The 25602-nt window shown below is 57.9% G+C and overlaps 1 protein-coding gene across 15 annotated transcripts in view; it reads left to right on the top strand.

The window, feature by feature from the left end:
• The window catches only part of CACNA1G (calcium voltage-gated channel subunit alpha1 G), a 151497-nt gene that overhangs the window by 22264 nt on the left and 103631 nt on the right, over positions 1-25602 (top strand). The gene's annotated exons all lie outside the window — the stretch shown is intronic.

The raw sequence follows: 25602 nt of genomic DNA, 5'->3' as shown, positions 1-25602 counted from the left end.
CCGGATGCCGGCCCTGGGGGAGGATGTGCCCCCCGAGCCCCTTTCCCACCCGGGAAGGGGAAGATGTGCAATGGAAACCCCAGACCGGGAGGCTGATGGTCCTGGGGGGCACGGAGGGGTAGTGCTGAGCCCCACGGGGTGCTCGCTGCTGCCTGGGGTGGTGGTGGGGAGTGGGGGGACACCCCTGGGGTGATCTCTCTGGGGCTGAGCCAGCCCTGTGATCCTGCTCCTGTGGGGTGGGCATTGGGTGGCTCTGTGTCCCCCATCCTGCTGCTGTGGCCCCCAAGGTTCCCATAGCTCAGCTGGGGGAGCCCCATGAAAGCAGATGTGGGGGGGAGCTGGCTCTGCTGGCTTGTCCCTCTGTCTGTCTCGCATCCCTTGGGCAGTCCCACCGGAATGCCTCCCTGCGTGTGAGCAGTATTTGGGGTGGGTATCTCAAGGGATCCATCTTTGCACTGGCAGCTCCCAGGGGGTTTGGGGTCAGTGGAGGCTCAGGAAACCCCAGAGGTTTGTCCTGCCTCAGTTTCCCCATCAGTAACGTGGGAATTGCAGGGGAGAGCATCGTCCCCCGCTGACAATGTGAAATGGATGTTGGGAACTAGCAGCTCTCTGGCTTCAAAGGCTGAGGAAGAGGCTGAGGTACTGAATGCCTGCATTGCCGCAGGCTTTATTAATAGTAAGACCAGTTGTTCTTGGGGTACCCAGCGCCCAGAGCTGGAAGACAGGGACGGGGAGCAGAGAGAAGCTCCCACAATCCAAGGAGAAAAGCTTGGCGACCTACTACACCACTTAGACACACACAGGTCTGTGGGGCTGGATGGGATCCACCCAAGGGTGCTGAGGGAGCTGGTGGAAGTGCTCACCAAGCCACTTTCCATCACTTATCAGCAGTCTGGCTAACTGGGGAGGTCCTGGTTGACTGGAGGTTAGCAAATGTGATGCCCGTCTACAAGAAGGGCTGGAAGGAGGATCTAGGGAGCTACAGGCCTGTCAGTCTGACCTTGGTGCTGGGGAAGGTTATGGAGCAGATCATCTTGAGTGCCATCACGTGGCACATTCAGGACAACCAGGTGATCAGACCCAGTCAGCTTTGGTTCATGAAAGGCAGGTCCTGCTTAACTGACCTGATCTCCTTCTGGGACAAGGTGGCCCACTTAGGGGATGAGGGAAAGGCTGTGGATGTTATCTACCTGGACTCCAGTAAAGCCTTTGACACAATTTCTTACATCATTCTCCTGGAGAAACCGGTTGCTCATGGCTTGGGTGAACGTACTCTTCGCTGGCTTAAAAACCGGCTGGATGGCCGGGCCCAAAGAGTTGTGGTGAATGGAGTTGAACCCAGCTGGCATCCGGTCACCAGTGGCGTGTTCCCCAGGGCTCAGTGCTGGGGCCAGGTCTCTTTAATATCTTATCAATGACCTGGATGAGGGGATTGAGGGCACCCTCAGTAAGTTCGCAGACAACACCGAGTTGGGCAGGAGTGTTGATCTGCTGGAGGGCAGGAAGGCTCTGCAGAGGGACCTGGACTGGCTGGATCGATGGGCCGAGGCAGCTGTATGAGGTTCAACAAGGCTCAGTGCTGGGTCCTGCGCTTGGGTCACACCAGCCCCAGGCAGCACTACAGGCTTGGGGAAGAGTGGTTGGAAAAGCTGCCCGGCAGAAGAGGACCTGGGGGGCGTTGGTCGACAGTGGCTGAATATGAGCCAGCAGTGTTTGTATCAGCAGTGGTGTGGCCAGCAGGACCAGGGCAGTGACCACCCCCTGTACTCAGCACTGGTGAGGCCGCACCTCGAGTGCTGTGCTCAGTTTTGGGCCCCTCACTACAAGGACAACGAGGTGCTGGAGCGTGTCCAGAGAAGGGCAACGGAGCTGGTGAAGGGTCTGGAGCACAGGTCTGATGAGGGGCGGCTGAGGGAACTGGGGGTGTTGAGGAGGCTGAGGGGAGACCTGATCGCTCTCTACAACTCCCTGAAAGGAGGGTGCAGCCAGGTGGGGGTCGGTCTCTTCTCCCAAGTGACAAGTGACAGGACGAGAGGAAAAGGCCTCAAGTTGCACCAGGGGAGTGAAATATTTCTTCACCAAAAGGGTTGTCAAGCACAGGAACAGGCTGCCCAGGGAAGTGGCTGAGTCCCCATCCCTGGAGGTATTTAAAAGCTGTGTAGATGTGGTGCTTGGGGACATGGGTTAGTGGCTGGACTTGGCGGTGCTGGGTTAACAGTTGGACTTGATGATCTTAAAGGTCTTTTCCAACCTAAACAATTCTATGGTTCTCTCCCACCATTCATAACCTGCCGCTTGCTCACGCAGATCATTTTTATATTTTACTTCTTAAAATGCATATATTCGTACATAAGTATTGTATCTTAGCAGCCGCTGTTCCTCAGCACCTGCTGTTTCCCCGGGCGGATGGGGATTTGGAAACCTAACAGCCTCCCTGCTCCCTCCTAAACGCGGCCGTTGTTCACAGCACCACGCGGCAGCGTCCCCCCTGCCCCCCGCTCATCCACCGAGCATCTCCCCGGCCGGACCCAGCGGCAGCGGGACGGGCTCCTCTGCGGTCACCTTCCCCTGGTCCCCACTTGGGGTTTGCCAGGGGGGGGCTTGGGCTGGTGGTTCTTTGTGGTTGTTGAGTTGTTTGAAGATGCAGGGGGGAGCAGGTCCTGGCTCGGTCCCGGTGCATCCCCTTGGCCGGCTACCCCAGCGCGTCCCTGAGCACAGAGCCACGGCTTTGGTTCTGGAGTTCAGTGTCTCGCTGGCTTCTAATAATGACGGGGGGGCTCACAGTCTGTGTGGGTGACCTGCCTAGGGCACCTCTCCGGGTTTTAGTAACGGCGGGGCATCGGTGTTGCGTGGGCTTTGCACCCTCGATGGGGACTTTGCAGCTTGTCCTTACACTGTCCCCGCTCTGCCTCCTGCCATGGCCTTGGGAGCCTCCTCTTCCTCCTCCTGCCAGCACCCACAGAGCTGGGGCACCTCTGCAACGGTTGCCTTTCCCTTTGCTGCTGTGGTGGGGGCACAGGTCATCACCGTCTCCCTCCTCTTCCTCTCCATCACCGCTGGGGGGAAAGGCTGGTGGGGATGCTGGGCGCTGGTGGGGGCAGCTCCTGCCCTTCGCCCCCCACCGCTGGGTTCCCAGCGTGGCCCCGTGGAGGGAAAGCCCAGCCCGGGGGCGGTGGCGGCGGGGTTTTATAACCCTGAGAATGAATCCCAGCGACGGCCATGCCTCTCGGGGGAGCACGGTCACATCACTGCCCAGGAAACCGCTCCCTGGGAGCGACAGCTACTTAAACAGGGAAAGAAACCCGACGGGGCTGGGGTGGCGCGGGGCTGGGAGTGGGGGCGTGGGAAGGCGTGCTGGCAGCGGGCGCGCTCCCCACGTTCTCCCCGCGTGCTCTCTGCATCGCTCAACGCGCGCTCGAGGTTTCCCCTCGTGCAATTCAGGCGTGGGACTGTGGTGTTTCGGCGGGGGGGGGGATTTCATCGCCCACGGAGCACAGCGATCCCGCTCGTGTGGCTGCGGAGTCTCGGGCTTTGTTGTTTGCTGCTGCGTGGGGTGGCTCTGGTTTGAGGGACCCCAAAAAGGGACGAGCTGGGGGATGAGTGGGTGCTCTGGGCAGGGTGCAGCAACCCCTGTTTGCATTTAACTGTGTTTGAGCTGTGCGTCATCATGTCCCGGTTGCATCGCGCCAGCCCATCATCTCACACCTTGCGGCTCTGCTAATTAAGAAGTCATTAGGCTGAGGCGTGATGTTGGGGGGATGGTGGCATTCCCATGAGGGCACCGCCGGCTGGTTGGCATGGGGCAGGCGAGGCTGGACAGGCAGAAATCCTGGGGGTCCCCCAGGGAGGTGTTGGGGTGGGTGGGAGAGAACAGCCTGGAGGGTGATGGGGTACGTGAGACCCCGGCTCCCCCTCTCCCCCCCCAAAATGGGCAAGCAGGGCTGGGGTTTAGGGTCTGCAGGGTACCTCGGAGGGCACGCAGCGCCTGTGTGTCACTGAGAGGGATGGCCCCGCTTTTGGGGGAGCAGAGCCAGGCAGTGGGACAGCAGGTATGGCCTTGGGGGAACGCGCCGAGGTGGCAGCATGGAGTCGGGGCGCGCTGCCCACCCTGGCCAGTCCCCGCTGCGATGCTGCACCGCCGGTGACCCACACGAGCCGTGCCCCTGGCTGTCACCCATCACGAGAACACTTGTGTGGCCCCCAGCACTCAGCACGCCTCCCGGCACAGCGTCCCCAGCCTCTGCTGTTCCTCCACTCACTCTGTCGCCAGGACGAAAACTGCCCAAACCCATCGCTGCTGCACTGAGCCGAGCCCTTCCTGGAAGCATCGGCAGCAAATGCCTCGCCGGGGTTTCTGGCTCCCGCCGGGGTCCCTGCTGCACCGGCTGCACGATCAGCTCCTCATGGGGATGGAGAGCTGGGCGAATAATTCATCCTGAATAATTCATCTCACTAATTTATTAGCTGGGCGGACGTCACTGCATTCCTTCCTCGGACTGCCCACCAGCAGATCCCAACCTTCCTAAACCGGAGAGCATTCCTTCCCCTGTCGTTTCCGCTGGTGAGCTCTGGCTCGCTCTGTTTATTTGCAAATAGCCCGTTTGCGTGTGTTATTTGGATCGCTCTGATTGTGCCTGCCTTTGATTTGGACACGTAGCTCGCTCTGGGGGTTGCTGACCCCCGACGGGGTGAGATGCAGCTCTGAGAACCAGGGCTTTGCCACAAGCAGCTGCAGGGTTTTTTTTTTAATTCAGAATTTGTTTATCTCAGCCGATCCCTGATTTTTTTCCCACTGCTGCCATTCCCGCAACCGAGAGGATCCCGTGGGAAGCGGGGGGAGAGCAGGCGGAGGGGATGGAGGGAGCCTGGTGGTGCACGCTGGGCTGTTGGGCTCTCCCTGGCTGGTTTTGGTAGCGGGTGCTGCTCTCCCATTCCCGGTGCTGTGGGATGGGGCAGGCGATGCCGGTATGGCCAGAGCCGCTCTTCTCTGGAGCAAGCGCTCCGTAAACCCACCGGCTGGTCTGACTCCGCTGTGTTGGGGTGTGAACTGCCCCAGACTCCCCACGCTGGATGCCTTTTCCAGGACTTGGGTTTGGGTCCATGGTTTCCAGTGCTTGGGGGATTGATTTGCTCATGACCCTTCCTAGAGCAAGACCGAGGCCGGCTGGGGCCCCGTTCCACTTGGTCCTGCTCCAGTACAAAGTCTCGGCAGTGCAGGCGGTCTGGACACGTCCCCTAAGGTATTTTGGGCTGCGTTGCAGGGCAGAGTCCTCACTGAGGATCTGGAGGTGACAGGGGGTGCAGACTGGCTGGGGATCCAGCAGAAGCAAGAACCCAAGAGGACGCCACGTCCCAAGCGTCAGGCTGGGATCCGTCCTTAAAAATACATGCCGAAAGCGCGGGTTTCCGTAGAGAAGAGCAGCCTCCGCTGTCCCGCGGGAAGCACGAGCTGTCTTGTCCTCTCCAAAGATGTTCCGGGCTGGGGAGCGTGGAAGGAAAAGCTGCTGGAGGAGGGGAAAACCCCCCACAAGCCGGGAGCAAAGCAGCTGAGCCCTGGGGTGAGGGACTCTCCCCTTGCACGCAGCCTCATCCCAGTACTGGCTAATGAACTGTCAGGATTTGGCCTCTCCTTTCTTCCAGTCTGTTCCCACTTGCCCTTTATAGCTGATTAATCCGGCAGGGTCAGGGCTGTGGGGGTCCGTGCCGGTGGAGGAAGGGCTGGATGGGTTGCGGGGGGGTGGTTGTTCAACGGTACCTTTTCTGAGCCAAATCTTCCCACTGCAAGGAAGGCTCTGGAGGGAGCGGAGCTTGTTCCCTCTGCGGAATGGCTCTGGGAGACGTGTCTCTCCTGGCTGTGGCGGTGGGAGCCTGTCTGCCCGAAGGCTTTCCCAGGCAGCTCTTGGCCTTGGCCATCACCCCTGTGCCAGGAAGGGGCGCAGGGCAGAGCCCGGGTTTTAGGGCAGGTGGTTTCCTCGAGCAGCGGGTCCCGGTGCTGCCGCGCTGGGCTCCAGCGGGTGAGTGGCAGCGGCTCTAATTGTGCCCACATTCCTCTGAACCACAAGTGAAATCTGCAGAAATGTGGAAAGTAAACAGCTTGGGGATGAAATTCTCGGTACTTTGGGGAACCTTCCACTAGGAAAAGTTTCTCAGCTGCTAAGAAAAAGTCTACTTTTCCCGTGCGGTCCCCCCGGACCGTGAGAGATGTGGTCACGGCGCTGTGGGGACCATGCTGGGAGCCCCGCAGAGCCAGGCTGGCTTCATGCCTTGCAGCAGCTGGAATAAAAGCTCTTCTCGTGTTTTTTATTTTTTTTTTTTAATTTTTTTTTTTTATTCCTCTGCCACTCACATCCGCTGAGCGAAGAGGTTCTAATCTCTTTCTTGCAGATTGCACGAACAATTGCCCAGGATGCTGCAGCAACCTTTGCTGCACAGATAGGGGATAGGAAAATGGCAGTGGGAGCCAGCGCCCCGCTGCAGCCTGCCCAGCCTGCCCTGGCCCCGGGGGGCTCCGCTCGCCCCCAGCTGCGGGTGCTGGAGGGGGGCAGAGGCCGTGGCAAAGGGCTGAGCAGCCCTTGCCCGTCCCTCCCTGCGTGCTGGCGGGGGCTGCTGCACGTGTGCTGTAGGTGCTGGGCAAGACGCTGCCCCCTTAGCGTGTCCCCCGGCGTGGGTGTGACTGTCCCCAGGCCTGAGCATCTCTCACGCTTACCCCATCATCTCTGCTCGTCGGCCTGGTGCCCGGCCCCCGGGTTTCCCGTCCTGCCATGCTGACCCCGAGGAGCTCTGCTCGGGGCTGTGACGGTGGCACGGAGCCCTGTCTGCACCCGCGCTGCTGCGTGCTGGCTCCGTCCACGGGGAGCTGGGCAGCTGGCTGGGTGCCAGCAGCCTGGTACCCAAAATGGTGGTAAATTTGGGTGAGGAAGACCAGGATGTGCACATGAGCGCACCGGGATGTTTTCAGGATGCTTTCCTGGGAAACATCCCCCCCTGGACCCGCTCTCCCACCCACGTGTGGCTGATTCCCAGTGACCCCTTCCTCTCCGCCTAGGGACGGTCCCGGCATCTCCTGACCCTGCAGCCCCACGGGGCAGCTCCAGTTCCCTCGGCCTCTCCCCGCGGGTCAGGCCTTTCTCTGGCTCCCCTCCAAGGTTTCGGATCAGCTCTCGGAAAAGCAAAGCCATAAAGTTTGCCCCAGCTGGAGCACGAACCCGCAGTGGTTGGCTTGGGAGGCGAGTGCCGGACCCGACAGATATTTATAAAGCAGCAGCGAGGTTAAAAATAACAGAAATTTAAGCGCAGGAAGTTGTTTCGGAGGATAAGAAACTTCTGCTTTGGCATTCGGATGCCAGGGCTAGCGCTGGCCAGCCTCCGTCCCTGCGGTCCCGTGTCCCTTGGCGCTCTGCGGGTCCCTTCCGGTGCGCTGGGTCCAGTTTCGTGGCTGCAGGGATTGTCCCTGTTCCCAGAGGGAGTGGGGGCACCGCGGGAAGCCCCGAAAACTGTGTGGTGCCCAGTGGGTGCTGCAGGGGCAGTGGAAGGAGGCAGAGGCAGGCTCTGCTCTGGGGTCCCAGCGGCTGCGGGGAGGGAGGAGCGCATCTCCTGCGCGTCCCACGCGGTTGCTTTTATTGTCACTGCGGTGTTTGTTCCCCTGCCAGGGGTCGGAGGGGTTCCCACCCCCAGCTCCCGGCATCTCCGCTGTCAGCGGGCACATCTGGAGCCGATGGCCGTACCGCTCCCGGTACCTGGAGCCCCTTCAAAGCCTCCTGGGGGGCTCCTGCAGTGGGTCCAGCCCCCCTCGCTTCCTGGGAAAGGGGTTGTAGGACGGGAGGGGGATGCTCCCCCATGCCCAGCTCTCGGGAGCCGGGCTGGGTTCTGCCGAGCGCGTTCCTGGTACAGCAGCTTTGCAGGGAGAGCCAGAGGGGCTGGTTCGCCATCCAAAAGCCCAAAGCTGTTTGGTGACACAGCATCCCCCGTGACCTCCTCTTCCAGCCCGCTACAGCTGAGACACCAAACAAATCCCCACGCAGGCACATTTCTCAGCATCGATGTCTTATTTTGGTTCAGCTCAAACCTTTTCCCTGTTGACACAGCGGCGGCTTTGCTCGAGCTTGCTGGGCCTGAGCAGGGGTGACCTTTCCCGTGTTTGCTGTCTGGGCTCAGGATTCATCCGTGCTTCGGGCTGCGGCTCTGCAGCTCCCGACGAAGCCGGTGGGTGATGGCAAGCACCTTGCAGAAATGCTTCCCTGCTTGACGCTGGCACCCAGCAGGTCCTGGGCCACCTCCCCCTTTTCATTTCTGTCCTCCTGGCTTTTGGCCCCTTTGCTTGGACCTGATCGTGTCTCGTTTCCCTGGTGCAGAGCAGTGCTGAGTGCGTGCGGAGGGGCTGGGCATCCCCCTGCACCCACTCCTCGGAGCTGGGCGCCCCGGCTCCCCGCAGGGGATACCTGTCGTAGCGGAGGGCTGAAGGGAAAGGGCTGATCTATCCCACCTCTGCTTAGCTACCGGCGATATAACCCCCTTCTCCCAGGAAGAAATCCCCTCCTTAGGAGGGCTCTTCGAGGTTAACCATCCTCTGCGGGAGGGGGCCTGTCCCCAGCCCTGCGCCCGCGGGAGGTGAGGGGGCACCCGGTCCTGCCCGCCTGGGTGCCAGCGGGGAAGGCCAGCATCCTCCCGCCCGCCCGGGGAGCAGCCTGGGACACCCCCGCCGCGGTACGCGTTTTGGGGAACGGAGCCAGCGGCGGTTTTGGTGGCGTTTTGAATCGAGCGAAACGAGGGAGGGATGGAAACTGGAGCTGGAGGCTCCGTCTGTGACAGCAGTTCCTGTGGGATTTCTGTGGACTCGCCTGTCTGGTTCCGGGTAGGAAAACCGACAGCCCCTTGGGGGCTGTCCCAGAGCATCCCCAGCCCCCCTCTTCCCACGAAGCCCAAGCAGCGCGTGTACCCAAACTTTGCCGTTTACTATCCGCGATGAAGCAAACTCGCTAACGTTACTTTTTGGCAAAGTCTTACCGAGAAGTCCTCGAGGGTGAAATGAAACGGGGTCACAGAAGGGTTTAATTCGGTACGTTGTCCTTCAAGGGAAGGAAAAGTCAGACAAGAAGTTTTAAACATTTTATAAAAATATCCACATGTGCTCAGTGCAAAACTCACCGTCTTTACCTAATTTAGAAAATGACTTTATATGGAGAAAGATTTAACACTGCTCCATGGAGGGGAAGAATAATGAATAAGTCTGTACCAAATCGTGCTGTCATCTGAAGATCTCCAAGTGCTTTCGAAAGGGTTGGAGAGAAATAATTGTTCTTCTCTTCCCTGGTTTTAGAAACTGAGGCATGGGATGAGAAAACCAGAAAAGTGCAACTTTCCCGGCTAATTTTAGCCATTTGAAGTCCAGATCTAAGCACCTAAATAAATGGCCTGATTTTAATAGACTGGTGGTCAAGTCTCCAGGGTAAAACCTGGAATAAGTCTGGCTCCGTAGGTCTGCAAAGGTGGCCTGGGTCTGGAGAGAGAGCCGCCTTCCCTTAATTTGGCGCCACCACCACGAGCCTTGATAAGATCTAGGAGCAGATGATGGAGTTAATGAGATGGAGTTTATCTGAATTTCTCTGAACTTAAGAGAAAAATAAAGAGTTTTTGTTTGGGGCAGCTGTGTTTTAGCCAGGTGAGTTCCATGCCCTTGGTAGCGCTGAGGGATGGGGGCTGGATCCCTCCGGGTCTGGAAGGCAAAAGCAGATCCAGGCTTTTCAGCCCGTTATCACACCCCGAGCTCTGAGATTTATTTAGCAATAAACAGTGGTGAAGGGAAAGAGGAAACAGAGGCAGGCGAAGCACCCGTGTTAGCCTGCGCAGCCGAGCTGCATACGGCTCCTCGGATGGGGAATCGGCGTCGGGATGCTTTTGGCAGCGCGTGGACCGTCTTCCTCCGCAGCGGGTGGTGAGGCTGGAGCTGCTGCTCTCTGCTCCCTGTCCTGCTGCTGCCCCACTCTGCTCCTGCTGCCCAAATAGAAAGCAAAATCCCTTGAAAGAAAAACAGTATCTCGCTTGCTCAGCTGAGCAGTCTGCCGGGTCTCCGGGGTCAATCTCCCCAGGAATAAGCAGTGAAACGCTCGCAGAAGCCGAGCTTTGAATTAGGTGGGCTTAGCTGGGATCCTAAAGCTGAACAAGCTGCACACAGGCACGGGCTGGTGGGTCACACCAGGAGGTGGGAGCCATTTCCGAAATGCCTGCCCAGGCTGGGAAGCTGCTTCCCTGAGCCGTGCAGCTTGCAGCGCGGGGGCAGCGGGGACCCCCGGGGAGGTGCCGGCAGAGCTGCGGCAGGGTGGCAGCGCGCGGAAGGGGCAAAGCGTCTTTGTGTTTTGCCTCCTAGTATGGACCAGAGGTCGCTTGTGCGCTTCTGCTCTGGGCAAGAACAAATTATAATTTTAATTATGTGGATATGACACCAACCCCTCCTCTGTGATCGGGGCCTGTCTGTGAAATTGGATGAGCGTAATTGCGGTAAATGTTTCCTGGGACCAAGGGCTGGTCCCAGCCACGGCACCCGCATCATCTTCTCTGGATGCCAGAGCTCGCATTATTTTGGTTCTGTGCCTGGTTCGTCCTTCTACAAAATCACCTCCCGGGTTTTGGTCCGTCCGTGACGTGATCCTTCATGCCGCAGGACCGCGGGCTGCCTGGCCTTCCCGGGGCTCGGTGGGGAACGTCCCCCTCGCAGGTGGCTGCTCTCCTGGGAAACCCACCTGCCTTTAATCTCTTGTCATTTGGAGATGTCACGTCCCTGGGGTGTCTGAAACGCACCTCCCGGCCCGCGGGCACTCAGGGCGGCAGGAATCGTGGCTGCAGCACAGATGGGAGGGGAAAGGCCAGATCGGGGGAAAATGAATTAGGATGCGCAGAAGTACCCTTGATCGGGACAGTAACCTCTAATCCGGCTCAGTCCTCCTTATTTACGGTTGCCGAGAGGGAAGCAGGAGAAAAGCAGCCTGGCAAGATGCACAAAGCCGATCTCCTTCCCCCCAGCTGCTTTGCTCTCGCTAATGTATTTGCTGGCAGCGCTTGCCGTCCCCGGAGCATTTAAGCGCGGTCGGAGCGACTGTTCTCAGCCAAAGGCAGGAGTGTCGGAGCAGGCACGGGGCTGGGAACGGCCGGGGAGGCGACGGGAGCCCCCAGCCCCTCAGCACGGGATGCACATGGGGAAACGAAGTACTGAGCTCTTCCCCGTCCCCTCGGCTGGCAGAGCTGCAGGCAGGGAAACCTTGCAGCCCCTGCCTGCAGCGATGCCCCAGGCTCCGTGGCACGGGCAGCACCCGGGCGGTGTTTCTCACTGGGCTGAAGGAAAGGGGCTCGGTACTGGGGAGGTTTCCCTGGGCCCTTCTGCTGGAAAATAGTCACCGAGAGGCACCGGGGCTGGTCGTCTTTAGCTCCGCACTCAGTAAGAAGAGCAGGGACATCGGAGAGTGCCGCCCTGTACGGGGACACAGGGAAGGACAGAGCGCCAAGGGACTCGATTTGGCCGCACCTTGCAGTGCTGCAGAGGAGACAAAAATCACCCCAAAATCTCCTACACCATAAAACGAGGCATCTGACACCCCCGGTTGTAAGCAAGCGCTTGCCTCCCGAGCATCAAGCGGTCCCGTAGTGTGCCAGACCCGCGTTGCCCGTGCTGTGCCGGGGCAGCGGCGCTCCAGCCGGCTGCCGCAGAATATTCTGGCATTTTTAATAAGGGTTGGTGCGGTCACTGCACTTGTTCCAGGCAAAAGCAATGAGAATTTTATGAGGTGTAAATGGATTGTGAGTGCCTGAAAGCATCCGTGTCCCGCTCCGCTCTGTGCATGTACGCGCTTCTGCACCTCCTGTCCTCAGCCGAAATATCTTGTCTCCTTTCAGGCTTGGAGAAAAGATAAATATTAGCACTGCGAGATGCTCTGATCCGAGTTTCTGTCTGCGTTGCTGCTGTTGTGGTTAAAACCACCTTCTTCTGGCTGCAGGATTCATTAGGGTCCAGTCTCCAGGGTTCGGAGGGAAACCGGAGCAGCTGTTAATGAGGGAGCAGTAATATCTAGAGCTCGTTTCAAAGCAATAATGGAATTAGGAAGAAGACAAACACAGATCAGTCCCGTGCCTGATGGCTTTATTTTCGGCTACTTTCTTGCTTTTCACTTTATTAGTTGGAATTAGAACATCCATTTTGCATTAGAGGGCAGATGATGAAATCACACGGGATCAGAGAGAGTTCCCAGTGATGGGCTGAGATGGGGAAGTTTGAGCTTTCGCCGCAGATAACAGAAGCGAAAAGTGCAGGGGGAGCAGGAGGGGACGATGAGGCTGTGATGGAGAGGGAGACAGGACAGCGAAGGGCAAGAGCTGGAGCCTGCAGCCTCTTTAGCAAGGCTTGTAATATGTTATTAATGGAAAAGAAACTGCAATTTTTATTTTGTGGAAATTCTTTTGTTCCACATTAATTTTTAAAGCACGCTTTGCTCCCATTACAGCCTCCTGCCGGAGCGCGGTGCTGGCTGGGAGGAGCTGCCCTTTGAAAGGCTTTGGGGGGCCCATTTTGCATCCGGGGTGGGGGAGCGGTGCAGGGGTGCAGGGTGCTTCCCCGGGGCCGGCACCCCAACCCCACTGCTCCGTTGGCACCCACCGAGCATCACCCGGGCCCTGGGGCGGGGGACGTGGAAGGTGCCGGGGCTGGGCTGTGGTGGGCTGCGTGCCTTCGTTAGGTGCTGGGGCTTGATGAGGGCTTGCCTACACACACAGCTCTTTCTTAATTAACTCCATGTGCGGAGACACGCGGATCCTGGAACAGGAACAAGGCGCCCTTATTCCCCAATAAGCTTGTCCGCACATGGAGTAAATCAATAGCAGCTCATCAGGAGCAGCACGCTGGCTGGAGATGCCGCCTAAGGATGAGTCACATCCAGAGAGGGGGGCAAAAAAAGAATAATTAAAAAAAAATAAAAAATTAGAGATTTGAGTCCAGAGGCCTCAGGAATGGCCATCGTGTTTCTGGTGTGCCAAACCAACGGGCTGGCTTTGTACCGTGTCCTCTCTCCTGCCTGGTATGCCTTGCGGGTGCGTTTTGCACCTTGAACCCATAATTGTGTGCTGGAACGGGGGGTGGCCGAATGTCGGGAGACTCTGTGACTTTTAAACTGGCTGTGGGTTGGTGCGACCGCACCGAGAGCTCTGCAGCACGTGGTGCTGGGGTCCGTGCTGCCGCAGGGCTCCTGCTGGGCTTCTCCCCAGCCTGCCATCGCTCGTGCTGCCGGCGGCTTTGCTGCGAGGGTTTGGGGGTTTTCCCCATGTCCCTGGGGGTTTCCAGCGAGGAGGCGATTGAATGCGCTGGGACCGAACGACTCTGAGGGTATTTTGGGTTGCCAAAGGTTGTCCGTGTTGCTTTTCCCAAGCCAAAGTGAGCGAGGCTTGGGTGATGTGTGGGAGACTGGGAACCTGGGGTTTTTGGTGCATTTTTCATGAAGTTTTTGGAGAAATCAGAAGCGTTGGAAATCTTCAGGCTCCTGAAGTGGCCAAATGCCCTGGCTGGGGCTTTTCCAGAGCAGCCTGGAGATGTGCCAGGACACGGTGGTGCACGGGGCCGGATCTGGCCACGGGAGCAGGGTTGAACTTACTGCTGGGACCAGATTTGGTCTAATAAAGATTTTGGAGAGCTGCTTACCAGGGGCTGCGTGCCAGAGTGTTTCCCACCTCTGTCCCAGCTCGGTGGTCGCTGATGGTGACGGTCAGGTCATCTGCACTGAAAGTGCTTGGTCCCTTGGCAGGGCTCGCAGTGGGACACAGGCCCCCAGAGTGACAATTTCCACCCAAATGGGCTTGAACCGACCTTGTTCCCAACCACCTCGTGAAAGATGAGATTTGGAAGGACAGGGAAATGGAGCCCCTGTGGCTGCTGGGGTTTCTCTGTCGGGTTTCTTGCCCACACCGAGCAGCTCCCGGGGCAGTGGGGGCCCAGTGCCCTCCGGGGCTTATTCTGTGGGAATGAACGAATGGGATAAATCCATCTTAAATGCCAGGCCGTGGCGCTGGTGACAGGCGTTAGAAGACGGTGGCAGCTCCGGTCCCCGCTCTCCCTTCGTTCAGGTTTGGCCCTGGTGGCATCGTGCCGTTGGCACTGCCAGTGCAGGAGGAGCCGTGTGGGTCAGTCGGGCCATTGCTGCCGCGCCGGAGTCTCCGCGAGGCATCACGGATGATGTGCATTCTGCTCTCCGAGCTTCCTGCCTTTTGTCAGCTGCTGTTGAAGCCTGACGCTAATTAAATGGGGCGGTTTGTGTTTAATAGACTCCTACTTGAATCGTGTCGGGTGGAGGGCACTGGCTGGGTCCCCACCGGTGGCACTGTGGGGTGGTTCCCCCTGCGGGTCCTTGGCACCCATCCTTGGGTGCCTCTGCACCCCTCGGCCCCATGGGCGCTCCCCTGCGTGCTCCCGTACCGCTGCACCCGATGAATGTGCCTGCCTGATCCTTGGGAAGAAAAGCCCCCTCGCTGGGTGAGCCGCACCTGGGGCGGATCTGCAAATGCTGGAGCAGGGCGAGCATCCCCGGGCAGCGGCCGCCCCGTGCAGCGGTGTCCTGTCCCGTGCCGTCCCCTTCCTGCCACCGCCAGGCAGCCAGCCCTGTGCACCCCCGTCTGCTCTCCCGTCCCAGCTCTGCGAGGAGACGTCAGCGCGCTGTCAGTGAAGCTGAAGGCACCAAACCGGTGCCATGCCCCAAACCCCCAGGAAGCTCAGGAGTGCTGCCTGCGTCCTGCCTGTCGGGAAGGTGGGCAGCTGCCCTTGCTGCCAGCCATGCCCTCCCCTTCCTCCTTGGCTTCCCTTGCCTGGAGGGGAGGCCCAACTGGCTCGTTTCTCCTGGGGATGCCGGGATCGTGCATAGCACAAACCTGGGTTACTCCATCAGCAGCTGGGGTGCCCGGGGGCAGGAGGGTGTTGCAGGGATGGGGGGCACGGGCACAGACCTGGCTGGCCGCAGGTCCTGCTCCGGGCGAGCGGCTGGCAGTGTGGGGTGCAGGTTTCCCAACATCTCCTGCAGCGGCACCGCTGTCCTCGCCGCTGCCTCCCCTTGTACTTGCCTGGGGAAGGGAAGCCGGGGGGCTGTGCTGTCCCTGCAAGCAGGTTCCATAGGATGCGCCTTAAACTTTGCAAAGAAGCCTTTTTTTTGTGGTCTTTCCTAGGACTTGAGGTATTTCATCTAACTTCAGTCACGCAAACCCCTCTGTGGAGCCCCTGCCTGTTTCTCAGGGTTGTACATCTTCCCTCCACGTCTGCCTTTGGTTTTTTGGGCAATAGCAGGCAGTGGGATGTGGCACATGTAGGGCGGCACACCTGAGCTGAGCCCAGAGTTTGGGCTGGGTCCTGCTTTTGAGCTGGTCTCAGCCCATTTTGGGCTGGGCTGCAGCTGTGCAGATGTGCGATGCTGGGACGCGTTTTGGGGTGGCATCTCCTACTGCATCCATACAAGTGCCATGGCAGAGCTCCGCTCTGCAGGAGGGCGTGCTGAGCACCATCCGGACCCTATCTTCCTGCCTCCTCCTCCTCTGCCAGCAAGTTGCTAATTAATGAGTTCCCGGCCATGGATTTGCATGCAGGGAGCAATTAGACCACGCGCATGGGCAGGCGCTGGGGAGCAAGCCTTGCCCGAGCCCCCCAGCCTGCTCCAGCTCCCTCTCCCCGTGATGGCTCTGCCCTGGGGAGAGCAGCTTGCTGCACCCAGTCGTTCCGCATAAATCCCGCGCCCGTGACGGCTTTTAGTCACATTTAGTCACTGCGGTATGTTGACGTGGCGTCAAGATGTTTCAGTTCACGCAGACGAACGTTACTTGTAGACACCTCAAGAACTGAGTCAGGCGCACCAGCGCGGGCACAGCTCGTGGCTCGAGCGTCTCCCGGAGATGCCGTCCTCGAGCATCGCCCACTGCGGTCTTGGACCGGCTGCTCCCCGCCCCGTGCATGGGCAGGAGCAACCCCTTCCATGCAGGGGAAGAGGCAGCGGGTTTGGGGCCGGAGTGGCCTTGACCTCCATTTCCCCACCTGCATAACAACCTTCTTAACGTTCAGCCCCGTTGGGAAAGCTTCTGCATTGCTTACACTGAAAAACAGTCTTTTTTTTTTTTTTTTAATCATAGACTTTAAAATCTGAAGCGTGTAAGATGGTTCCTGTCTAATTAAGTACTTAACCTGCAACAAAATATTGTATTTTACGCTGATGTTTTTTTAGAAAGGAAATGTTGGCTCCGTTTCTAAGTAAAACATCGAAGCAGGCCAGTTGGAAAATTGTCATCATATTCAGACTTTGTAAACATAATTTTTTAATATTTTTTTTTCCCCCCTCAACTTGAAGCCAGGTCAGAAAACATAAACAAAAATTTGTGGGTACTTTGAGTCGCCCCAAAGCTGTATTTCTTCAGCAAAGCCTTGCATGGAAAGTTATACCCAGCATTAGCTAATGCAAACTGTGAAGTGGAAAGGGCTCGGCTCTCCGGTGGTCGGGCACAGCTCCTGCTGGCGCCCGGAGAAGGGTTTGCCCCGAAAAGGCTATCACCTAGGTTATCCTTTCTATCACAGCCGCTCAGGCGTTGCCCCAAGAAGCTCCTGGAACGCCCCTGGCCGGTGTCCCCGGGTCAGGGCAGGACACTGGTGCCAGTGGATGGGAAGGGAGAAGGTGTGTGTGTGTGGGGGGGCTCTGCGGCCCCCACCTCTGCTTTAACTGGTGTTAAGCTGTTTGCATCCTTCCGAAGCAGCGATACGGGTCCCTCCAGCCCTTCTGCCCTGTCTCGGTCCATAGGGTTAAAATGATGCTGGGTTTGTCCTTGGATTTGTCCTCTGAGCTTTTTGCGAGGCTTGGCCAGGTTTCCTCGGGGCTTTGAGCTCGTACCCTTCTGCGATTAAACTACGGGGCTGGGAAGGAGAAGGGCCCAGCTGCAGCGGATGTGGCTGGGAGCAGGGTGCTTTCGGCTCATCCTGGAGCTGGCGCAGCCAGGAATTGCTGTGTCTGCCCCATCTCTCCTCTTTTCCTCTGCTGAGCCCCAAGCTGCCCATTTGTAGAGTGCGAATGGGCAAACCCCAGAGTTTGACGTTTCCTGATGGCCTTGGAAGGTGTTTGCCTCGGTGTGGTGGACACGTTTCCCTGCTTGGTGGAAGAGGGCAGATGGAAAGGTGTTTTGAAACACCCCCCCGTGCTTGCTCGCCTTTCTGGAGATCTTGGCAATGACTTTGTGGGTCTGGCAGCCGCAGAGATGCCAGGCGCGGGCTGTGCCGTGCTGCGGGGTGGGATGCTCCGCCGCCGCGGGAAGGTTCGCTCCGGTGCATCCCTCCTGCCCTGCGCCCCGATTTCCCCGTCTCTCAAATCCTGTCCGTGAGCGTCCCTCGCCCGGGTGTCTGCAGATGGACGGGAACGGGCGGTGGGAGGGGTGGGGGTAGAAACCGCTCGCGTGTCTCGGATGGAGCCGGAGCTGCTTTGTTTAGCTTGCTCGCATCCCAGCTCCTCGCTAACGGCTCTTCCCTCCGAGGTTTCCCCTGGCCCTCAGTCAGCAGAGGGAATTCCCTCTCCTCCGCCTGAGCTCCAGCTGCAGCCGGGATCGCTGTGGCGAGCGGGAGGACGGGCTGTAATTGCCGCCTCTCCCCAGGTTCGCCGGGTTTTGTGGTCCTTGCTTGGTTGCCGCGTCTCGGTGCCCATCCTGCCGCCCGCTTGTTCGGGTGATTAGGGAAGCGCTGAATTAATCAGCGGCTGCTGCTGACCCTGCAGAGCTGTCCCGTCTCCTGCGCTCCCGCCTGCAGCCGCTGACATCCCCTGCCCCGGATGAATCTTTCATGCACTCCCCGCGTGTATATTTAATGGGCTGGGATTGGGTTTGTGCCCGTGCTGCCGGGGCTCGGGGGGCCGCATCCCCCAGCGGGATGAGGCTGGGGGGGAGAGTGGTCCCCAGGGGAGAGGGGTGCGGAGGGAGGCGGAGAGCCTGTATCACCTGCGCTGGGTGGGGGGGTGATGCTCACCGGGAATATTTTGGCTTCACAGGGAATATTTTGCCTCCGTGGGGCTGGGCTCAGGGTTTTCTTGGCCAAGGGGGGTTAACCCGGCGGGAGCAGGGAGCCTGTGGAGGCTTCCCAGAGCGTGTCGGGGATTGTAAGGGAAGTGGAGGAGCTGCCAGGACAATTAGCACAGGCTTGTTCTTACCAGCACGTCCCTGGGATGGAGCAGGGCTGTAATCAGCCTGTCGCTTCCCTGGCTTTATGAATACATTGATTTTTGGGGGGTTTTGGCTCCGCACGGTGCGGTACCTGCCAGCGAAGCCTCTGCAGGGAGAGGGGGGGTTGAGGTGGCATGTCTCTGGGCATGGCAATGTCTCATTTTGGAAGCTGTTCAGGTTTCTTCCTTGGGGACCGATGGAGGAGGAGGAGGAGGAGGAGGAGGAGAGACATCCCCTCCATCTGTGCACTGCCCTAGGAAGGGATTTAAATCACAGGCTCGTGAAAAAGAGGAAATGCGCCCGTTTTGCAGGCTTGGAAGCCTGCAGGAGTCTCCCAGAGATGCTCCCCTTGCCCATTCGGGGAGGGACGGCTTGGAGGGGATCTGTCTCCTTCCTTGGCCGTGGAGCCGGCTGGCCTTCTGCCAGCACCGGGGCAGGATGCTCCGTCCCATCCGGCTTCTGGGGCCGGGGCAGCAGCGAGGACCCGGCTGCCCCCCTGCAGCTCCCGGGCGAGCACAGGGAGGAGGCTTTCTGTGCCCGGGTCCCCCATCTGCCCTCTGCTCCAGCAGCGACGGGTGAGAGATGCTCTCTATGAGTATATGTGAATACATAAATAGAAAAAAATAAATACACATATTAAAATATTTTTTATATAGATATGTGTATGTTTAGGGCAAGTTTTATCCTGCTCCACCTTCCCGTGTGTCTGGCATCTCCTCTCTGCCTCGTCTTCTTGTTTTTTCCCGCTTCAGTTTGATCCCACCCGACCAGTGCAGCATCCCTGGCACGGCAGCACTGATGCCACACGTGTGGCCGTGCAGAGCCATCTCTTCAATTCCTTCATTTCACCAACTGTTACATAAATCCGCTTTTATACTGAACTTGTGGACGTCACTGAAGCTCTGTCCATACCCATAACATCACTGTTTCCATGGGAACCAGCGTACTTCCAAGGGGGAAAAAGTAGAAGGAGACTAAAAAAAGGACAAAGAAGGAACAAAATAAGACAAATATGTGACATATCCCAACTATGTGTCGGTGTAGGATGTTACAAAGATTTCACTGCAACTTGTTTAGGAAGCCTTGCATAACAGTTTTTGTCTTGAGTAATGCAGCAAGCCGAATCACGGACGGCAGAAACTTCATAGTATCAGTATCCCAAATATCCCAAGTCTTTTAGTAAGACGGAGGAGGCTCTGGCAACTCTGCACGAGGTGCTTTTCTGCATGAGCATGAGGAGAAGGCGCATCTGCCCGTGTTGCAGCGTTTACCTGGGTTTCTGTGGGTTTTCCTCCCACCCGGCCCATGGCTGGGGCTGTGCCTCACGAGGGGGTGGCACCGCTGGGTGCTGTGGATACGTCCCGGTGAGCGGCCACCCCCGCCGCTCTTCTGCTCCGCCGAGCTTTAAGGGCAGGCACTATTAAGGAACAGTTTACAGCAAGCGAGTTTAAAAATATATATATTTGGGGATTAAGTTTTTATCCACTCTGCACTTCATAAGGCGTGGTGGGAGAAAAGGTCTTAAATATATTATGGAGCACCAGCAACAGCTTTGGCACATTTGGTGTATTTTAACTGGTAACCCCGGGTCCCACCTGCAGAGGAGGAGTCCATTAGGAAGGATTTCACTGCTCACAACATCATCTTCGTTAATGGCACGTGTGAGCTGCTGGGAGGGAGCGCGTCCCCAGGGCTCTGTCACGGGAGGCGATGGCTGGTGCGGAGGCTGAGCTGGGAGGAGGACGGGGACGGGCATGTGTGCGGCCAGGGCACGCTCCCACCTCCGCAGCCCAACCTTGGTGGGGCGTGTGGGAGGAGACCCCGTCCCCGAGCCGCCCAAATGTCACTAGAAGGTGCTAAACCAGGGACAGGAGTGGGGGGAGCTGGGGTTTCTGCTGAGCTCGGTCTGGGCGAGCGAGGCTTCGTGGCTGCTGCTCTGCTCTGCTCTGTGGGTGGTGCGGGATAGCAAGGGTCGGGGTCCCAGCGTTTGGCATCAGCTGGTGAAATAGCTGGTGAGCTGAAGCGCTCTGGCTTGACATTTCATTTTATTTGATTTTAAGCACCCGTCCTCCCAGGTGCTGGTCCCAAGGCCGGGCTGCCAGCAGCCGAGCCCCCCCAGCTCCCCGTTCAGGAGTTAATTGGAAGCGATATGTAGGGCTTTTCTTAAAAGCTCCAGCTCCTGAAGTTTGGAGATTATGCAAGACACTCAGCTTGCAGGATTTTTTTTTAATCTTTTTTTTTTTTTTTTATATCTCTTTAAGCAATAAGATTTTAAACCCATTTGGTTACTGGAAAAAACCCCTTAAAGTACAAATCTAAAAGGTTGTGGGGAAACAATTGCAAAACAGTAAAGCAAACAAGAACCTCGTCAGGAATTTTTTTTTTTTTTTGACAAAACATCTTTTTTTTATCGAGCTTCATCCCCTCTAAATACAGCATCATTCTTTGCTTCATCACCTGGGTGGCTGAGCAGGGTTCCTCCGCGCTGCTGAGCAAATCCTACATCCCCCTTGAGAGGCAGCTGTGTTTCCGAGGCAGAGGAGAGCATCTCCTGCCTGCAGCCGACGGTGCGTTTTTTTAAATCTTTGGGAGAAAAATGAAAAGACGATTAAGATGATTACTCCCCCAAATCCCCTTTTCCCTCTACTTTTGGGCTTTACGGTGGCCATTGTGCGTTATGGGGCCTTTGGGGACCGTCACCTGGCTGTGGCCCCGCAGTACGGGCGAGACGGGAGCGGAGTGCGGCTGTTTCACGGCAGAGGGAAGCAGCCGCCGGTGCATCCCCTTGGATATCTGCGAGGGAAAGTAAATTAGAGATGAAATTCCCCAAAACGCTGGCATGAATAGTCGCCCTGTTTTGGTTTCCCAGGTTTAATTGTGAAGCCGCGTGAATTAAAATAACCTCCTGGGTCTGTCTGTGCTGTGAGGGAAGCGGTTTTGAAGAGCTGCAGAGCGGTGCCGAGGCAGGGATGCTCCCTGCCTGGCTTTTTCCCGGCTCAGAGCCCGTGGATGAGGATGTCGAGGGTACGCCGGGCTCGGTGGGGTCGTGTTGGCTCCCGGCAGTGTGCGCTCAGGCTGCCAGATGCGGTGACCCGGGACGTGGCAGGTGCCGGGCACGTCGTGTAAATGCTCTCTGAGTAATGTTTGAATTTTTAAACCCCTTTGCTGCAGCCCCACCAGCGGAACGCCTCTGGCTTTGCTTTCCAGGAACGGACTCGCCTGGCACGAATCCCTGTGGACCGTGGGGCAGGAGGCGCGCGCTCCGTCGCACGCACACAGCGAGCGTGCCCAGGGCTGCCGTGCCCGCAGCGGGCTCTCCACCCCACCAGGAGAAAGCAGTTTTGCTGTCAGCACGATGCTGCGGGAAGGGCTGTAAACCTGCCGCATCTTCCCTGCTTCATCCCATTCTTCTGTTCCCCAGAGGGAGGGGAGGTCCCACGCCTGGAAAAGCCGGGAAGCAGGAATCGCCGGGTAAAGATGCTCTGAGAGCACCTCTGGCATGCAGCGTCCAAGGGGATGCAAATGCTTCCTGCCAATGCTGAAAGGAAAAGATGGGTACCAGTTTTGCTTTCGAAGGAGTACGATGGGGAAAAAAAAATTCAATTAAATGTCCAGACTTGTGATGGGAATTGTATAACCTTTCAACTGGGCATGACATTAAGACCTTTTTCCTGTTGGCCTGGTGCAGTTGGAGGTGCAGCTGGGAAGGGGTTATTATTTCCATCCGTGAGGCAGATTAATTCTGAGGACTTTTAACTTCCCTTGCAAACGGCCTGAATTAATGTTTTAGGATTTTAGTCCCTGCCTCCTCCCGCCCCCCCCAAAGGCCAGACCCTGGAAGTCCCATTATGCTCCTGTCAAAGGGGCTATTTCTGGAATTGATATGAATGAAGCCTAAAACTCCGCTCTCATTAACGTCTGCAGCTTATCCCAGTGTCACTCCTAAGCTGGTGGGACTCGGTGACGCTGCAGGGGAAGGCTGTTATTTCAACCCAATTTTCACATCACATTTGCACAAAAATTTCCAGGCCTCGCCAGCGCTTTTGGCACATTTGTCAAAGACCAGCCGCTGTCCTGGAGAGCGGAGGCTTTGCCTGGCACGAGAGAAATGAATGCGGGTGGTGATGGGGGCACCCGATCGTGGCCGTGGGTCCCAACGCCCTCTCCTTGCTCCAGAAGCACGCAGCAGAGCCGAGCCGAGGTGTCACCTGGGCAGATCCAGGCAGTTCGATGCATTTCTGGCGTTGGGTTTTATTGCAGGGTACAAGCTTGCAGCCCCCTTGGTCCCCACCTTGCCCGCAGAGCCCCGCTCCCCATCACGCTGGCTGTGCTTTCGGGGGGTCCCACCCCATCTCCCGGTGATGGCCTCGGAGCCGCTGCTGTTCTGGAGCACCGGCGGTGCTTAGGGAGAGCTAAGGAAGGAGCCGGAGAGGAGAGGGAGGGGTGCAGGGAAGGAGGAGAGGGGGAATGGCAGAAGCCACCTGGGAGTAGCAGAGTACCAAGGGAAGAAATAAATATGAATCCCATGGGAGAGTGTGTGTCCCTGTAAAGCATCGCCAAACGCTGCCCTCCGTCCCTGGCTCAGCCGTTGGTGGAGATGCCCAGCCCCCCGGGCGTAGGGACCACCGCCTCTGGGGACGGGCGATGCTGTGGCACGGTGGTGCCCGCTCTCCCTGTCTCCAAGCCAGAGGACGCACCAGGAGCGGTGTGTGCGCTCCGGCTTGGCGGAGAGAGCCTGGGCTGCCGATGGACCGAGCATCGTGCCTGCCGCCCGCTTGGTTGCCGTTGCCCTTGGGCAACAGCTTCCCATTTAATTCACTTGCTGGCGAATTTGATCCAAACTTCTGCAACCAAATCATAGCAAGCATAATGCAATATCTTTCTCTTTTGATTACATTAAGCTGGGTAGTGCTGGCTAATTGAATCTGGGGCTCTTGCCTCTTAATTACGAAAGGTCAGGCTCTGCCGAGCGCGGGCAGGTAGCACGGGGATCGCTCGCGGTGGGAAGGGGACCGAGGGCTCTTGCTCTGGGCAAAGGCTCCTGTTCGTAATGAGTGACTGGCTTCTGGATATTTTCCTTTTTGTTTTGGTGCTTTTTATCTTAGGAATTTGAAGAGTCAGGTTACAACAAAAGTGTTACTGGATATTTCTGTGTGGCAGAAGTATTTTTGTTTAATTGAAAAGAATCTGTGAGCATTTCAGCTGTCTGTCTTGACTAAGTTGATGGTGAAAATGTGGATTTTTAAGAATAAGCTGGGGTGAGCAGGTGACCCTGAAAAGCAGGGACTCTGGCTCTGACACCTGTGGGATGGAGCAGATGGGGTGATTACCTGCTCTGTGTGTGTGAACCCCATTATTTATTGCTTTTAAACATCAGCCCTACGCTCCCCGCCTGCTCGGTGCGAGGAGAAGGTAGGACCCCCAACTCCTGGCAAATATTCCTCTCCTGCAGTGCCACCGCTGCCCCTCGCGTGTGCCGCCGCCGCCTCCTCCTCCTCCTCGCCTGGCTGAGGACCAGCGTGGTCTCTGGTGCTTCCCAAAGCCCCTTTGCCCCTTCGCTGCCCGCGCAGCAGCAGCGAGCGGCATTCAATAAAGCGCTTTCTGCTTTTGCTAATTGAAGAGTTTCCCTTTGTCAGCCTCTCGGCTCAAAGGAGGGTCGGTACAAAGCCGTAGCCATCAGCACTTTGTGTGCCTCTGAAAATCCCATTAGCAGAAGAAAGAGCTTGAAGTTTCATTCAGCTGGAAAAAAAAAAAAGCAAAAAAATAAAATACGTCCCCCCTCAACCTTCTGATCTGTCAGCTGCACATTAACATACCGCCCTCGGCACCCCTGGGGTCCCTGTCCCGGGAATATTTAATCAGGGTGAAGTGTTATATTGGACTGAAATGTATTTGCTTGAGGGAGCGATATGCTGATAAGTGGGTCTGCGGTTAAAGCTGGGGAAAAAAAAAACCCTGCCATCGGCAAATAAAATCCCCTCCCGCTCCCTGGGTACCCCTCCTTCCCCAGGCTGTTTTTCTGCTGCGGGATGTTTGTTCCTGCAAGGGGGGAGTTGGGGTTTGGGGAACGTGGGGTGGGAGGGCAGGGACCAGCGCTGGGCTGGGGGCACAGACAGAGCTGGGGGGGATGAGGGGACATTTGCCGTCGCCTCGCTGGGCAGGGCAGCGTGGGGGGGCCGTGCCTGTGCCAGCATCTGCATCAAGATTCAGGGTGCTGGGGCTCTGGGCAGCAAGGTGTTGCAGGCAGGTGGGGGCTGCTGCCCGCACCGCGGGGGACCCTTTGGCGGGTGCAGCTCTGGCACCGGTCCCCACATCTCCCTCCCGGCTGCACCTCGTGCCCCACATACAGCAGGTTGTGGCGTCTCGGGGGGCTGCGCGCTCCTGGCTACCCTCCGCTTGCAATTAGTCGCTGGTGCCAGTGCCGGCACGCTAACGAGCGTCGAGGGGCACCCATGGCTTTGCCATCTGTGGCGTGCTGGAGGAGGGCAGGGAGGGTGCCCTCGGTGCCACCCCGTGCGATTCCTCTTGTTTCAGCCACCGCTCAGCCCTTGGCACTGGACGTGGGGCCACGGTGAGCTTGGATCTGCTGAGCTGCCCTGGGCGGGCGTTAGGGCTGCTCCAGGTCTCGGAGAGGGAGGAGGTGAGATCAGAGCGACTGCAGGCAGAGGCACATTGTGGTCATGTGCCCATCTCTGCTCGCTCAGGAGCTTGAGGTTCCCCAGCCAGCACCAAGCAGCTGCCCGCCATGGCGAAAGCATCACCCAGGTCCCGTACCCAGCTGCGCTGGAGCCCATGGAGGAGAGCCAGGCCCAGCGCAGGGTCTTCTCCACCGCCACAAAAGAACTCGCGTGAAGCTTTGCCTGCCTGGGGAAGCATCCGTCACTCTGGAGGTTTTGACCCAACCAAGCAGGCTACCCCCGAGCCTCCTCGCTTCCCTGCTGAACGTCTCGCACAGCCCTTGCAGACGCCTGTTTGGGATCTTACAGGGTTTTTTTTAATTCTTTGTGTTCTCGAGGGCTTTGCAGGTCCTTGCTGGCAGAGCCGTGGATGTGGCTGGCTCTGCAGAGGGATGCTTTCCAGCGCCCTGAGCTGGGGAACGCCTGCGGATCCCCCGCAGCAGCTGCCCTCCACGCGTGCCCCCGCAGGGCTATATTTGGACTAAATATTCCAGCCCATAGCCCCAACCTGACAGTTGGAATGTCTATCCCGATATCTTGTAAACATTTCTTCCGATTAAAAGATCCAGACTGCCGGCGACCGAGCCGTGACTCAGCCCCGTGTGATTTCCCAGGAATTTGCCCAGGATGGGTGGTAGGAGCTGCCAGCTCCAGCCCCGCGTGCCCGGCAGGGAGGCACCTGCTGATTCATCCTCACCTTTTCTTCCCCAGCCAGATAACGCTACAG

This window comes from Grus americana, chromosome 18 (genome assembly GCF_028858705.1).
Source record: "Grus americana isolate bGruAme1 chromosome 18, bGruAme1.mat, whole genome shotgun sequence".
In the NCBI taxonomy this organism is placed as follows: domain Eukaryota; kingdom Metazoa; phylum Chordata; class Aves; order Gruiformes; family Gruidae; genus Grus; species Grus americana.
Note: the sequence above shows the minus strand (reverse complement) of the source record. Positions and strands in the feature narration are given on the sequence as shown.